We start from the raw sequence: 12,523 nt of genomic DNA, 5'->3' as shown, positions 1-12,523 counted from the left end.
GCAGAGGCTTAACCCTCTGAGCCACCCAGGCGCCCACAAACCCACTTTTTGATTGTGATTTAATTTTTGCTTTTTCAGTGGCTCAGGGTTATAGTAATGCACATAATGTAAATATGATTTGAAAGGCAGGTTGGAGTGTTATATTTATTTGCTTATTTATTTATTTAAAGATTTTATTTTATTTATTTGACAGAGAGAGTGACAACTAGAGAGGGAACACAAGCAGGGGGAGTGGGAGAGGGAGAAGCAGGCTTCCTGCCAAGCAGGGAGCCCAATGCGGGGCTGGATCCCAGGACCCTGGGATCGTGACCTGAGCTGAAGGCAGACACTTAATGACTGAGCCACCCAGGCGCCCCTTGAGTGTTACTTTAAGTGTTTGTAATAAAGATTGATCATTTGGAATGTGATGTAGTTTTTAAAATTCCTTGTCATCTGTCCCCTGTTACAGTTGTAGTATAGGTAGAGCAGGAATTACATTGTGGAAGTTGTTATGATTTTATGCTGTAACCTTTTTTTTTTTTTTAAGATTTTATTTATTTATTTGACAGAGATCTCAAGTAGGCAGAGAGTCAGGCAGAGAGAGAGAGGAGGAAGCAGGCTCCCCGCCAAGCAGAAAGCCCAATGCGGGGCTTGATCCCAGGCGCGATCTGAGCTGAAGGCAGAGGCTTAACCCACTGAGCCACCCAGGCGCCCCCCCCCTGCTTTTTTTTTTTTTTTTTTGAAGATTTCAGGGGCTTTATAGAAGAAACAAACTCTCATTTGCTTTAGAAGTTTTTAATGAATAATGTAGTCCAATATAATTTTGGTGTTAAGTAACTGGTCATACTCCTTAATTGCTAACTTAAAGGCTAGTTCTTTCCTGGATTGCTTAGTTTGGCTACTGCCATTTTATTGTAGTGAGCTGTAGATTTCCCTTGTTTTCTTATTCTGAGATTTGATTAGTAAATGTTGTCATAAATAAGTGAACCATCAGTTGCATTTTGAAAGTGTGTTATTGCTATGGTTTTTTGCTTAATATTTGGCATTATGAATTGAAAATGGGAGTTAGAAGCCTGTTAATTATCAGGTTACATAATCCTGTACTGGTTTATTAACCAGGTAGGACTGCAGACTGTTCTTGAAATTGAAAGTGCTATCATAACTCAGGAAATGTGGCCCATTTCAAGTGACATGAAGGACAAGAGCCTTTGCTAATAGTCCATTTACCCTGTGCAGTTCTGAAAGATGCTTTTCTTTCCAAGCAAACATGTATTATTACTATTCTCCCATAGTGTGTTGAGTATTTCATTATGTTAAATATTTCAATGTTAATCTAGACTCTTAATCGTGGTTTGTGAAAAATGATAGTGTTGTGAATAAGGCAGAAACTGAAAGGGTAAGTTATTTGTCAGTGTTCATGGGGTGTGCTCTTCTGGGGTTTGATCTCTGAATTGGCAAAGGTTTCTTAGAATTCATCTGTTATCATTTTCTTGCTTCCTTGGACCTGGGGTCATCATGTTCTCAGAAAAGCTGTAGTCTGACTTTGAAGTATATCTTTAGAAACCTGTCATTTTGCAGAGAAGCTGCTAAATGAAATGTGAGCTTGATCCCTTGGGAGGAGGGGGAAAAAAACCAAGGGAATGGAAGATGGCAATATCTGAGAGAAATTTAAACTTCTTTCTAGTCATTAAGATCAGTGAAAGATGGAATGTTTTCTAGTTTGTCTTTTTTGAGGCAGGTCAAAGGCAACCTTTAGTTAGCTGTATCTTAGTAACAGTGGGAAGCGTTCAGTTAAATGCAGTATACATTTATTCAAAGTCTGCCTTTCAAAGCAGGCGTTAGGAGATGTTAAGAATTTACAAGTCACCATTGCTAACCTCAAGAGTTTACAAACTAATGGGATTATTAGTCTAAGTAATCACTGGTAGGTAAGAATTAGGAATCTATAGTTTTGCTAATTTATAACACATTTAAAAAAAATTTATTAATTTTATAGAGAATTTGTGCCAGCGAGCAGGGGTAGGGGAGGACGGGTGGACAGAGAATCTCAAGCAGATGCCCCCCCCCCTGTCCCCGAGTGTGGAGCCCTACATGGGGCTTGATCCCAGGACCCCGAGACCAAATTAAGACTTAAAATCAGTGGGGCACTTAGGTGGCTCAGTGGGTTAAGCCTCTGCCTTCAGCTCAGGTCATGATCTCAGGGTCCTGGGATCGAACTCCCTGCATCAGGCTATCTGCTCAGCAGGGAACCTGCTTCCCTCTTTCTCTCTGATTGCCTCTCTGCCTACTGGTGATCTCTCTCTCTCTCTCTCAGTAAATAAAATCTTAAAAAAAAAAAAAAAAAAAAGTTAAAATCAAGAGTCGGATGCTTAACCGACTGAGCTGCCCAAGCACCCCGAGAAAAACATTTATTTCTTCCACAAGTGTCTGTTGCTAGATGAAACCGGAAACTGTCAAGCCAGTTGTTGAACATTTATAGAATGTTGTTAGGTGTAAAATTACCATACTCAAGAAAGCCATGGTCACTGTGCTCAAAGGGAAGCTCCCAGTTTCCTGGGAAACAGATGCACTGACCTAGCGCTATAATGGAGATGCGTGTGAAGTGCTCGAGGGACTCAGAAAAGAGGTAACAGCTCTTTCTGTGGGATTAGAGGAAATATGTGTGTCTTGAAGGAAGATGGAAAAGTCAGGAAAGGTGCTCTGGCCTAGAGAGGGTTTATAAATAGGTCTGGACACATGCATGTGCATTGGAGAAGTTTCACAGAGTGGATGGAGGTGATGAGTCTCAGGCTAGTGCCGTTCAAGTTTGTTTATAGGAGTTTGGGCTTCATCCTGTTTGTGGTGGGGAAGTAGTCCTCTTTTTTTTTTTTTTTTTTTTTTCAGGCGAGAGTAGACTTTATGGTAAGTGAGGCAGTCTGGATGATGATTGGAAATGAGAAGATATATATGTATATTTTTTAAAGACTTCTAGATATATTATTTATTTAAAAGATTATTATTTATTTGACATAGATCACAAGTAGGCAGAGAGGCAGATAGAGAGAGAGAGGAGGAAGCAGGCTCCAGCAGAGAGCCCCATGCGGGGCTTGATCCCAGGACTCTGGAATCATGACCTGAGCCGAAGGCAGAGGTTTTAACCCACTGAGCCACCCAGGCGCCCCCAAGACTTCTAGATATTTTAAACCAGACCCAGGCCAGAGCCCTGAGATGAGAAGGGTTAGTAGAGTGAGGTATTTACTGAAGTAGAGAAGGGAGAGGAAAGAAGATGAAAGAAAGGCCGAGAATCTCAGTCTGGGGGAGCTGGTTGGGTGGAACTTTGGTCAGCAGAAATGGGGAATGCCAAAGAGGGAGTAGATTGGGAGGAAAATACTTGCCTTGTGGCCTGTGGAGTTTGAGGGACTTAGCTCTTCAGTTGCTCTGTGGGGAGAAGGCCTTTGGATTGGGGAAATGCTGGTGGCCTTTACTATGGTAGCTAAGAGGAAGTGAGGTTTGCTTCTTGGTTTTTGTTTTGTTTTGTTTTTTTTTTAGGTAGGTGAATGGGTGGGTGGGATTTTAGGAGTCCTCAGGCAGTGTTATAAACAGTAAGAATGGGCCCAAAGTATTTTTAAGTTAGGAAAGATAAAAGACCAACCTTGTAATACCTCCTAATTTCTTTGCCCATCTTTAAATGTTACTTTTTGCTATTTATTTTATTTGGTATTTTACTTCTTGCCATTTAAATATTTATCTTCTGTGTTTTTCACTCATGCTTGTTTTTGGAAGGCTTCGAAGATCTTTGGTGCTGTTGTCTCCTCCTGTAACCTGAAACAGCTGCCTTACCCCCTCTTGTACAACAGATCCTCAGTGAGGACTTTCTCCCCTTTTGGGGACTCCCTCCTGGGTGCTGCTCTTGGGAGCTAATATTTCCGTAACCGTTTTCTGTTGTGTTGTAACTATTTTCTTGTCTTGATTAAGTCCCCCCCCACCCCCCACCAGCTTTTTTTTCTTTGAAGATCTTCAGATGTACAGAAAAGTTGAAAGAGTATTGGAGTAAGCACTTGACTAGTCAGTTCACTTGGATTCTCCAGTTGTTAACATTTTTTGTATTTGCTTTGTTACTCCATAAACTTTTCTTGAGGCATTTAAAAGTAAACTGCAGATACCAGGGTACTTCAGCATGTAAGTCCTAAGAATAAGGACATTGCCTTTACCTAACTTCAATATCACACAAGACATTTTACTTTAATAAAATAACATAAAGAGTGTCACTGTGTCACTTCTCCCCAGAAACTTGGGAGAAATGCCAACTCTAGCGTCCTACCCTAGACCTGATGTGGGAAATAAAAGCAAAAGAAAAATTAAATTTCCTTACTACTTACAGTACATTAATAAGTCCTTGAAACAGGCAGAGTGACGTTCTTCTAGGATCCCGGTAGCCTCAGTGTTAACACTTTGCTAAGGGCAAAAGGCAGTCTTACCCTGAAGCCCAGGTTCCTGTCAGTCTACTTTAACATATAAAAATTACTTTGGAAACTTCCTTTATCTCGACTCTCCCAAGATATATGTTGGCATTCATACCCCAAGCATATGACCCACTGATACCCGTCTGAAGGGTCTCATGGCTAAGGTTTCATTAGACAGTAATAAATGACCTTTTCCTAGCAATAGCCCCCTCAAAGTCCTGTAAACCTTGCTATCTAAGTTCCTTAGAGACTTACGGTATCCCTAACCCCGCCTCAATTTGAAAGTATATAGTCAGCCAATCCTCACAGTTCCTGTGCAGCTCTTTTTGTCCATGTGTCCCGTCTCCATGCTTTAATAAAACCACCTTTTTGCATTGAAGAGGTCTCAATAATTCTTTTCTTTCTTATTCTTTTTTTTTTTTTTTTAAGATTTTATTTATTTATCTGCCAGGCAGAGATCACAAGTAGTCAGAGGCAGGCAGAGAGAGAGAGGGGAGGAAGCAGGCTCCTTGCTGAGCCAAAGGCAGAGGATTAACTGACTGAGCCACCCAGGCTCCCCAAGAATTCATTTCTTGGCTGTTGGCTTCGAACTCCCATCTTTGCTACATGAGACCTGAGTCAGAATTTGCCTTTTAACAGGGTTCCCAGAAATACTGATCTTATGGCGTGGTGCATATTTATATTAAATTTCATCAATTGTCCTAGTGATTTTTTTTTTTTAATAGGTTTTTTGTTTGTTTGTTTTTTGTTTTTAAATTCAGGAATCAGGGGTGTTTGGGTGGCTCAGTCAGTTAAACGTCTGCCTTTGGCTCAGGTCATGATCCCAGGGTCCTGGGTTAGAGCCCCATGTTGGGCTCCCTGCCCAGTGGGGAGTCGGCTTCTTTCTCTCCCTCTGCCCCTCTCCCTGCTTGTGCGTAAGTTCTCTCTCCCCCCACCCCCTGCCACCTCAGATAAGTAAAATCTTTTTTATTTTTATTTATTTATTTTTTAAAAAATATTTTATTTGTTTATTTGACAGAGAGCTAGAGAGAGAGCACAAGTAAGCAGAGCGGCAGGGAGTGGGGGAGAGAGAGAAGCAGGCTATCTGCTGAGCATGGTGCCCGATGTGGGGCTCGATCCCAGGACCCTGGAATCATGACCCGAGCCGAAGGCAGCTGCTTAACCAACTGAGCCACCCGGGCGCCCCAGATAAGTAAAGTCTTAAAAAAAGTAAATGCAGGAACCAATAAAAGATCACATACTGTGTTTAGTTGTCATATCTCTTCAGAGTTTTTATTTCTGTCTCCTCCTTCTCCCTCCATGTCACTGACACTTGGGAAGAGTTAGGCCGATTTTGTAGATGCTCTATAGTTTGGATTGGTCTGATTGTTTCCATTTTTGGCCATACTATGTACGTAATGATGTTCCTTTCTGAGGGCATTGCAGCAGTTGTCACATTGTTCTCCTGGTGGTGATGCCAAGTTTAAACACTTGATGAGTTAGCATCTGCCACATTTCTCCCTTGTAAGTCTACCTGTTTCCTTTTGTCCTTTTGGGGTAGAAGAATTTCCTTTACCCTTCAAGGTTCTTCTAGCTGGACTAAGAATCAAATTGACATGAGACAAATTAATGGGAGAAAAATCAAATTTAATATTGTATTTAAGGGGAATCTATACAGACATGGAGATTCTAAAGATAGGCAACATAATGCCAATAAGAGTTGAGTACTGGGGAGGGGGGAATCTGAGGATACAAAGGGGAGAAAGACCAATAGCAGGAAGGTAAAAGGAAATATTTGGGAAACAAAGGTTGTGTTATTTATTTATTTTTTTTAAAGATTTTATTCATTTATTTGACAGAGAGAGCACAAGATGGGGAGTAGCAGGCAGAAGGAGAGGGAGAAGCAGGCTCCCCACAGAGCAGGGGGAACCCGATGTGGGACTCGATCCCAGGACCCTGGGATCATGACTTGAGCCGAAGGCAGTCATTGAACCGACTGAGCCACCCAGGTGCCCAAAGGTTGTCTTACAAAGTAGATAAATTTCTTTGATAAAGAGGAATCTGTTAACAGCTCTCTCCCTAATATGAATAGGCAGTGGAGGGGGAGGTAAAGAACTTTTCCTGAATCTGCTGGGTTTTGATTGCTTTTAACTCAGAATAATGTTTATGCCAAAGCATAAACTTGGGAAGACTTGCAACTGGCCCCCACAGTACTTAATTAATTGCTGTAATGATCTGATAGGGATTTATAATTAGTCTTAGACTTTAAATGTTCTTAGAATTTCTGCTTCCTGGGGGCGCCTGGGTGGCTCAGTGGGTTGAGCCTCTGCCTTTGGCTTGGGTCATGATCTCAGGGTTCTGGGATCAAGTCCCGCATCGGGCTCTCTGCTCGGCGGGGAGCCTGCTTCCCTCTCTCTTTCTGCCTGTCTCTCTGCCTACTTGTGATCTCTCTCTCTCTCTCTGTCAAATATATAAAATCTTAAAAACAAAACAAAACAAAAAACCCTTCTGCTTCCTGAAATCATTTTCGGGTTGGGGTCAGCAAAAGCATAAATTGGTTCGGTAGTATAGTTTCATAATGTTTGGCATCGCTCTTGGCAGGGCCTTTGATTAAAGGTGCTGCACAAGGCAGTCTGCTTCCATCATGGTTATTGTTAGACTTGAAAACACACTGAATGGCTTCTCAATTTTCAAGTGTCAGTATATTTTAAGTTTTTCAATGTGAATGAGTGATTGAGTCCTTTGCCTTAACACTTTTAGCAGCAGGTGGAGCCTGGTGAATTTTTATGGGGAGATTGGAGACCTCCTCAGAGATATTACTTAACAGGATGTAGAGTTCTGGAACATAGAACTGAAGAGACTTTAGGGGAGAACTTGTTCATTGGTTGCAAAGTCTTGGCCAGCAGTGCAAACAGTACTTAGACGTTTTTGTTTGCCCTACGTAGTGGTGATGAAGTTCTTGAACCTAGGTGGGGTTCGGTGGGGTGAGGTTCGGAGCCGACGGCTAAAGAAAGAATTCTTAAGACGTCTTTGGTGCAAAAAGGTGGTTTATTAGAGCACGGGGACAGGACCCGTGGGCAGACAGAGATGTGGCTGCCCCGGGTTTTGAGGGTAGGCCTGTTATATACCCTGCTGTTGGGGGAAGGTGAGGGGAAGGGAGGTTTCAGTGGAGTTTTCATATGCTAAAGAGGGCCTACAAGGTGCCAGGATGTTCCAGGCCTGCCAGAGGCCTTGCCCTTGCTGCTGGATCAGTGTTGTCTTTAGACCATCCATTAACATTAAGATAGTTGGGAGACTTTTTGGTGGGGTGTCACAATCCTGCTATCAATCGTCTTTGTTAGTGAGATTTAGGACATTTGTAAGCCAAGGGAGACTCCTGTCTAGCAGGATTGTGAGCTCTGCAAGTTAACTATTTGCTTATTGTTCTTGGCAGTCAGGGCTGCCTGAGGGATGCTACACTTACGGAGGGGAAAGGGTGAAGAGTGGGTGCAAGGCGCTAGCTTTTGCTTTGTCCTCAGCCAGCCTCCTGCTCCCTCATCAGTGGTAAGATATTTTGGGATGAGTTGCTAACACTGAAGTTACGAGGCTTTACATGAAAGTCTACGTCTCTGGGTCTCTTGAAAAAATTGCATGATCTACCAACCCTATGTCTGCGTGATAGAGTGCCTGCCTGGAGCTAATGGGCAGCTGGGCACATGTTTTCCGCATTTATCTGTCCTGGTCTCTTCTAATGGGGTTCCTGAGAAGTCGGGTGTCGTTTGCAACTCATTATTGTTCCCTTTTTTTAAAAAAATTATTTATTTATTTATTTGACACACAGAGAGAGAGAGATCACAAGTAGGCAGAGAGGCAGGCAGAGAGAGAGGAAGGGAAGCAGGCTTCCCGCTGAGCAGAGAGCCCCATGTGGGGCTTGATCCCAGGACCCTGAGATCACGACCTGATCTGAAGGCAGAGGCTTAACCCACTGAGCCACCCAGGTGCCCCAACAACTCATTATTGTTCTTACACTTTGCCTTTTTTTCAAGTTAAGAAGAAAGTTGAATTATTTTGTACCTCAAAGTATCAAAATACTAAAAACAAAAGACCAAGTAGGTTTTTTTTTTTTTTTTTTTTTTGAGAGAATGTTTTTATTATCAGCAAGTATACAAATCTTCAGGGTACTCTTGTTCTTTAAGCTAAAAGGCTAGTTTTTCTTACAAGTTTCAGAGAAACCTTTTTTTTTTTTTCCCTTTCTTTCTCTGACTTGGTCTGCTCAGTCTTCACAGGCTTACCTTGCACAGCTTCCTCCCCCTTTGTGGTATCTCTAAAACAGCTTTCCAGCTCTTCAACGGCTTCCCGATGGCCTGAGACTCTTGTTTCTTTGCTTGGGATTCTCATCTTGGGCCCCACTTTTGCTCATGAAGGAAAAATGGGTCCAAGTTTGCATAGGAAAAGGGGCTCCTGGTGGCTCAGTTGGTTGTGTCTGACTTTGGGTTTTGGCTTGGGTCATGATCTTAGGGTCATGAGATTAAGCTTCGCCTCAGGTTCTGTGCCCAGCCCAGAGTTTATTTCTTTGGAAAAGTGAATTGTTACTGTGTTGAACTTGTTTAATAATTAATACAAATGTGACCACTTATCTCCTTGGAACCAGCTTCACTTAATGTCTGGCACCTTGCTCTACAACTCTTGAGAGGTTTTCTGCTTTATTTGTGTTGATGTATTGGTGGTGGAATGCTAGGATACAGAAATGCAAGGTCCATGGGGCAAATCATTTTTTCTGAACTGTCTTATCTGTGACATTCGATGACATTTGCTTTAGCTGTTGTCAGCCCTTTAGCAATCTAGAGCACTCCATCTCTAAGGTTTACTGACTTGGGCTGATCAGTTTTGTGGATAAATGACCTTTATAAACCAAAGTGTAGGCCTGACATAATGTTAAGTGTAGAGAGCAAATTTGCCCACTTGCAATTAAAAAAATTTCCTGGAAACTGGCATTCTGTTATCAGATTAAGCAAATCCAAATTTCTTTTGGCATCCCATCTCCAGTGATTCTAGGATGTTTTGATGCTTAGATAAATCTAAGAAATGTTAGATGATGCTTGCACTAATGTTTTAAAAAATATGAGGGCCTACCTATTTATGCAACAAGCGTGCATTTATGGGTGAAGACACAGTTTTATATTAAAATTGTCAAGAGTGGGCTAGTCATAGACATGTGCAGTTCTACCTAGTCCTAGTTGTCATTTTAATGTGTAGCATTTAGGTGTTGATATTGCTTTCTGTAGAGTCTAGATCTGTGCTGTCTGACAAGGTAATCCCTAGGAATATTCAACATTAATTAAAGTAAAATAAAATAAAATAAAATCAGTCTTCAGCCACACTAGTCACATTTCAGAACATCTTTCTCCCTCTTTCCCCTTTCTCCCACCTCTTCCTTCCTGCTTCTCTCTGTCTGCTCTTCTTTCTCCTCCTGCCTTCTTCCCCTTCCCTTCCCTCTACTCCTGCTCCCTTCTCCATTCTCCTTCTACTCCTCACTCTCTTTCCATCTCATCAGCATTCATTTCCCTCTCTTCCTGTGTCTCTGTCTCCGTTCTTCCCTTTCTTTCTTCTTCCTACTCTCCCATCTACTTTCCTCTCCTCTCTGTATATGACATACTTAATGCATTGTGTTTTTTGAACCATGTGAAAGTAAGTTGCAGACATCTCATGTCTGTTACATGCAACAAGGACATATCTACAGTATAATGATGAAAATATGCAAATTTGATGTCTAATTTAGAACCTACTTAGATTTTATCATTTGTCTCAGTTGTCCCCTGCCCCTACTTCAAGTACAGTTCCATTCCAGGATTACTGCGTTGGTTGTCATGTCTCTTTAGCCTCCTTTAGTCTGGAAGAATTTCTGTCTTTGTTTTTCTGACCTTGACGTCTTTGAAGACTAAAGCCAATTATTTTGTAGACTATGCCTCACTTTGAGTTTGATATTTCCTCATGACAAGATTGAGACTCTGTAGTTTTGGTAGGAAATATTAAAGTCATGTTATGTCCTTCCCTGTGCATCATACCAGGAAGTATATGATGTCAGTTTGTCCTGTTACAGGGGATGTTGATTTTGATCACTTGACTAAAGTCGTGTCTAAAAGGTTTTTCCACTTTGAAGTTCCTATAACTAACCCCACCCCACCCCTAATCAGTAAATAATCTGTTGGTAATTACCATGAGAGTATGTAAATAATCAGTTTCTTTGTAAACTTTCAACCACTTGGTTTAGCATTCAGGATGCTGATCATTCAGGATGATTCTTTTTTTTTTTTTTAAAGATTTTATTTATTTATTTGACAGAGATCACAAGCAGGCAGAGAGAGAGAGAGAGAGAGAGAGAAAGAAAAAGAGAGAGAGAGCAGGCTTCCTGCTGAGCAGAGAGCCCAATGCGGGGCTGGATCCCAGGACCCTGAGATAGTGACCTGAGCCGAAGGTGGAGGCTTTAACCCACTGAGCCACCCAGGCCCCCCTCAGCATGATTCTTGAGTGAATCCATTATTATGATGTTTCTAAATGGTGATTTTTATAAACCCATTATTCCTCTGCATTTATTATTTTCCTGTTGTATGGAAGAACTTCTCCTTTATTTTAATTGGCCTGGGTTCTCATTTTATTGAGTGGATCATAATCTGTTTAATTTAATCTTCAGGAAAGCCTTCTGATTATCTTGTTTTATAAATGAGTAAGGAAGGTTAGAGTGATTAAGTTATGATCAAACCTGCCTTTTTTTTTCTTTTTTTTAAGATTTTATTTATTTGTTTGGTAGACAGAGATCACAAGTAGGCAGAGAGGCAGGCAGAGAAAGAGAGGGGGAAGCATGCTCCCTGCCAAGCAGAGACCACAATGAGGGGCTTGATTCCAGAACCCTGGGATCAGGACCTGAGCTGAAGGCAGAGGCTTTAACCACTGAGCCACCCAGGCAGCCCTCAAACTTGCCTTTTGATTGTATTGTCCTCTTCGTATAAAGATGTAAAGATTATAAAATGAAGATTCTGCTTTTTTAATTACAAAAGTAACTTTTTCTAAATACCTGTATGATTTTTATAATACCAGAAAATACAGTTAAGCAAAAAGGATGTTTAAACTATCTATAATCCACACTTTAGAAGTAACACTATTGCTAATATTTTGGTTTATGCATTTATTTTATTTATTTATTTATTTTTTTTAAAGATTTTATTTATTTGAGAGAGAGAGACAGTGAGAGAGAGCATGAGCGAGGAGAAGGTCAGAGGGAGAAGCAGACTCCCTATGCAGCTGGGAGCCCGATGCGGGACTTGATCCCGGGACTCCGGGATCATGACCTGAGCTGAAGGCAGTCGTCCAACCAACTGAGCCACCCAGGCGTCCCGGTTTATGCATTTAGATATCTTTATTCCTCCCTGAAGTCATACTTTATATTGTTTTGAAACCTCTTTAGTATCTTCAGTAGTATATTTGGAACATTTTCTCATAAACTTCTGTAAAATCTTCCCTATTTTATTAGATAGGAAATTTCAGGTATATAAAGAAGCTAAAAGAATAAATCTGAGGGCGCCTGGGTGGCTCAGTTGGTTAAGCGACTGCTTTCATTCAGCTCAGGTCATGATCCTGGAGTCCTGGGATTGAGTCCCGCATCGGGCTCTCGGCTCCACGGGAAGTCTGCTTCTCTCTCTGACCTTCTCCTTGATCATATTCTCTCTCAGTGTCTCTCTCTCAAATAAATAAAATATTTTTTTAAAAAAAGAATAAATCTGAGAACACCCGACCACAGGTCCTCTACCTATATTTAATAGTTATGAGTATTTTTTCATAATTCCTTGATCTGTATATGTATATATATTTTTTTGCTGAACTATTGGAAAGTTGCAGAAATCTTTACATTTTACCCCTAAATATTTCAGCATGCATCTCCTAGAAATTGTCATTTTTTTCTACATAGTCACAATTTCATTATCACATCTATGAAATTGAGCAGTAATTCTGTAATAACATTTAATATTGAATAAGTATTGAAGACCAATTTCCTTAGATATGTCTTTTTTTAAGATTTTATTTATTTATTTGAGAGAGAGAATGGGAAGGGGAAGGGTCAGAGGGAGAAGGAGACTCCCTGCTGAGCA

At 41.1% G+C, this 12,523-nt stretch overlaps 1 protein-coding gene across 3 annotated transcripts in view; it reads left to right on the top strand.

The window, feature by feature from the left end:
* Positions 1–12,523, top strand: part of CTNNA1 (catenin alpha 1) — a 182,597-nt gene that overhangs the window by 11,036 nt on the left and 159,038 nt on the right. The window contains exon 1 of one of the 3 annotated variants that reach the window (XM_013052452.2): positions 2,504–2,605. The exons of the other annotated variants lie outside the window; for them this stretch is intronic. The gene's annotated coding sequence lies outside the window, so the exon portion shown is untranslated. Of the gene's footprint in view, positions 1–2,503; positions 2,606–12,523 lie in introns of those variants that run through there. 3 annotated transcript variants of the gene reach the window in all.

This window comes from Mustela putorius, unplaced genomic scaffold (assembly GCF_011764305.1).
Source record: "Mustela putorius furo isolate JIRA1106 unplaced genomic scaffold, ASM1176430v1.1 tig00000145_pilon_pilon_pilon, whole genome shotgun sequence".
NCBI classification, from domain to species: Eukaryota; Metazoa; Chordata; class Mammalia; order Carnivora; family Mustelidae; genus Mustela; species Mustela putorius.
Note: the sequence above shows the minus strand (reverse complement) of the source record. Positions and strands in the feature narration are given on the sequence as shown.